Here is a 4464-nt window from a genome sequence, read left to right as displayed (position 1 = left end):
GATGTGCTGAAAGATGAGAGAACTTGCCATATTTTTTTAATTAGTATAAAGGAGCATTTTCAGATATTTCCTTTGTTTTCATTGCAATGAATATTAATTTGATCAATCCTTAATTAAAATAAAATTTTCGGGTCAATAGCTGAAACTGATATTCGTTACTCCACGTACTCATTAACACCACGCTTATGCCAACCTCATTCCAACATTCTCAAGCATTCAAGAATTTTCTCAAAATGTTTTAATTTAATCCGAGTTCATGTGATCAGAGGCCCCGAGTTTAAGTCACGGCCAGGGAGGTATATTTGTATTTCTATGTTAAGAATACACATTCATGGTTCACTACCATGCAATATCTTTTGTAGGATCTGTTTAAAATAGTGGCATAAAAATAACATAAAAACTACAATTAAATGAACTCAAATGTACACAGTTTACACTGGAACATTAGTGAATGCTTGAATACAATATACTATAACCCATGGTTTATACTAAACACAGAACTTCTCTTTGTGTTCTCTCTTTATTTCTATCTGATTACATTATTGCTACTTGTTAAAAGAACAAAAAATGCCATATAATACTTGTTTATCATCCTCACACATGTGAGATTCCACAAACTTAAAAAAAATGAGTCTACTGATAAGTTTTGCAGATGTACTGCAACAGAATCATAATTTCTCTTAAAACAGAAGTTTGTGACCTCACTTTGGGTTCCTTGACTAGGAGTATCTTTGCCATGTGATGTTACTCAGAAATAACAAAAGAACTTGTGAAGGCTTATTTACCAACCTCCTCACAATCACACACTCTGATTTAAAATAACATCCTAATGCAGTAGAAAAACGAGAGAACAGGGATCATGTTGTGGGGCCCACGGGCAGCTGAGTGATGGTTGGGTATCACTGAGGACCTACCAAGCTATCACTCAGGGATTGGCATGTCACTGTTCTTCTAATGTGGCACTCATCATACACCAACTCTAGTCCTCGCTTAAGGGCAAGTCTTCAAATCTATTTACAATGGCCTTGTTTTCTCTGCCATGCATGGCTTTAAGTCCTTTACCGTGCCACAAAACAGATTTCACATGCAAATCAATACACAATGAGCCCAATGTATGCATAAGCAGGGGACATGATTGCCTGAGCCCATGCTTCTGCATCAACAACTCCACATTTTAAATGTTGAGCTGGAACTGTCAGAGTTAGACCTAAATCTCTAACAGGGAGCTTCATACACATTGTGCTCAATCCCTGATTAATAAATAAAAAAGATATTCTTTGCTGATGATGACCTGCACAAAGTTTCTGCTCCTTCTTTTTCAAGCGCTTGTTGCTGCAAATATAAAATTTACCAGAAGGGTCTGTTGTACTGGCCACAAGTAAGGGAGCTTTGAAAAGAAAATGTACAAAAAGCTGTACAAAAATGGGCCTATGGGGAAAATACAGTCAGATTGCTATCTACTGTTCACAACAAATATTGGAACAACACTAGTGATCAGTTTTGCAGATGTACTGCAATAGAAACCTAGTTTCTCTTAAAACAGAAGTTTGTGACCTACCAGATTTAGAAAGTAACTCAAAAGAACTAACACTGGGTTCCTTGACTAGTAGTAGTATCTTTGCCAACGTGATGTTACTCAGAAATAACAAAAGAACTTGTGAAGGCTTATTTACCAACCTCCTCACAATCACACACTCTGATTTAAAATAACATCCTAATACAGTAGAAAAACGAGAGAACAGGGATCATGTTGTGGGGCCCACGGGCAGCTGAGTGATGGTTGGGTATCACTGAGGACCTACCAAGCTATCACTCAGGGATTGGCATGTCACTGTTCTTCTAATGTGGCACTCATCATACACCAACTCTAGTCCTCGCTTAAGGGCAAGTCTTCAAATCTTTCATGGCCTTGTTCTGCGCATGCTTTAAGTCTTTACCGTGCACAACAATTCACATGCATCAACAAGCCAAGTATCTAACGGCATGTGCCGCAGCTCTGCTACACTCCAATTAAATGTAGTGGAACGTGGTTAGACCTAAATCTAACAGGCTTCATACACATTTCATCGATAATAAAAAAAATATCTGTGTGAGACCGCACAAGTTCGCCTTTTTCACCTTGTTGCTGAAATTAATTTACAAGGTCGTTGGCCCATAAGGGGCTTGAAGAAATTACAAAGCGTACAAAATGCCTAGGGGAAAAACGTCGTATCACTGTTCCAACAATATTGAACACCTTGATCAGTTTGCAGAGTACTATGAAACTAGTTCCTTAACAGAGTTGTGACACATAAGTACTCAAAAGATAATGGGTCCTTATAGTATTTCTTTGCCAGTGTTTATCAGAAATAACAAAAGAACGTAAGTTTTCCAACTTCATCAAACTCGATTAAACATCAAGTAAAACGAGAGAAAGGATCATGTTGGGCCCAGGAGTTGAGGTGGTATCACTGAGGACCTACCAAGCTATCACTCAGGGATTGGCATGTCACTGTTCTTCTAATGTGGCACTCATCATACACCAACTCTAGTCCTCGCTTAAGGGCAAGTCTTCAAATCTATTTACAATGGCCTTGTTTTCTCTGCCATGCATGGCTTTAAGTCCTTTACCGTGCCACAAAACAGATTTCACATGCAAATCAATACACAATGAGCCCAATGTATGCATAAGCAGGGGACATGATTGCCTGAGCCCATGCTTCTGCATCAACAACTCCACATTTTAAATGTTGAGCTGGAACTGTCAGAGTTAGACCTAAATCTCTAACAGGGAGCTTCATACACATTGTGCTCAATCCCTGATTAATAAATAAAAAAGATATTCTTTGCTGATGATGACCTGCACAAAGTTTCTGCTCCTTCTTTTTCAAGCGCTTGTTGCTGCAACAAAATAAAAATAACAAAAGAACTTGTGAAGGCTTATTCACCAACCTCCTCACAGCACAACTGCAAAACAAACGTCTGAGCTACTTTTCAATATGCTAAAATGTTCTTGAGCAGTTTGGCCCCAGGTGTTCCATACAACTGCAGGCAGAAACACGATGTCACAAAAAAATATTCAGCTTTACACACGCTGCCTTGTTGGTTGGGTGAGAGACTAAAAAAAGAAAGAAAAAAAAAGATAAAACAAAAAGAAAAGAACAAATTTTACAATCCCGACTAATCCTACACAGTGCCATCATCATGGCCCGGAGCCGAGGCGTGGTGGTGCTTGGATTTTCTATGGGTCTTCGGGTTTTGCTGTACTGGCGGATGTGCGTTGCGGTTGGGCACAGTAGCATGCAGCTCAGTGTTGGCAGAGGTTGTGTCCGTGTGGCGCCAGTGTTTCTCTCCCCGCAGATCCTCTGGACGCCAGACGGCCTGTTCCGGTTTTGGCCTTAAAGCACAAAAGTGTACTATTTAGACACATTTGAAATATTTTCTTTTCTTGAAAATTCTTACATTTCAATCTCTTCTGCTTTTGTAATTTTTACCTTGAGACATTTGGTGTGTGTGTGTGGGGGGAGGTCATGTATTGTACCCTAAGTTTATTTTTTAAACTTTAAAGGAATGGATAATCAAATTTGACTTTTTTCTTAACTATCACCACCAACACAATAAGCTGTGTGAAGAACCACAAGCACACATAAATTTATCTAGAAGCATAATCATTTCTATGAATGGTTACTACTTCAAGAAGAAAGTAAGCTCCCTAATAAGGTAAAACAAATATTTCTAAAAAAACACAAGTAAAATGTAATATCAACAAGTCCAGTTATATTTTTTCTGGATTGGATTTACTTCTGAATCACAAGCTTTTAACATCTTTTCAATGAAAAGCTCAAATCCCTTTGCAAAAATCATTGAGAACTAGCATTCCATCTCTAATAAACTTCATTGATTATGTATAATGAATATATGGAGCTAGTTAAGTAATACTAAATATAAGGAAAATATTTGGAGTGGTAGATAAAGGAAAAAATACAAAACAAAAAGATATTTAGAATTCTACACACATACACACTATATACATATATATATATATATATATATATATATATATATATATATATGCATATATACATGTGCATATATACATGTGCATATATATATATAGATATATAAATATATATACATATATATGCATATATATAAATATATATATATACATATGCATATATATAAATATATATATATACATATGCATATATATAAATATATACATATACATATGCATATATACATATATACATATACATATATATATCATATATACATATGCATATATATGCATATAAAGATATGCATACATGCATATATATCTATATATATTATGCATATATACATATACATATATACATATTCATATATGCATATGTATGTATATATACATATGCATATATACATATGCATATATACATATGTATATATACATATATATATACATATGCATATTTACATATGCATATTTACATATGCATATAT

At 35.6% G+C, this 4464-nt stretch overlaps 1 long non-coding RNA gene across 1 annotated transcript; it reads right to left on the bottom strand.

Moving 5' to 3' along the window:
• Positions 1–501: 501 nt before the first annotated feature.
• Positions 502–3727, bottom strand: LOC147467057 (uncharacterized). The gene is made up of 2 exons (XR_015190673.1): positions 2932–3727; positions 502–1677 (listed from the first exon to the last, which is right to left on the bottom strand). It is a non-coding gene; the product is annotated as an uncharacterized LOC147467057 (long non-coding RNA).
• Positions 3728–4464: the final 737 nt, after the last annotated feature.

This window comes from Penaeus japonicus, unplaced genomic scaffold, assembly GCF_977035675.1.
Source record: "Penaeus japonicus unplaced genomic scaffold, GWHDUDI00000001_assembly GWHDUDI00000038, whole genome shotgun sequence".
Taxonomy (NCBI): Eukaryota; Metazoa; Arthropoda; class Malacostraca; order Decapoda; family Penaeidae; genus Penaeus; species Penaeus japonicus.
Note: the sequence above shows the minus strand (reverse complement) of the source record. Positions and strands in the feature narration are given on the sequence as shown.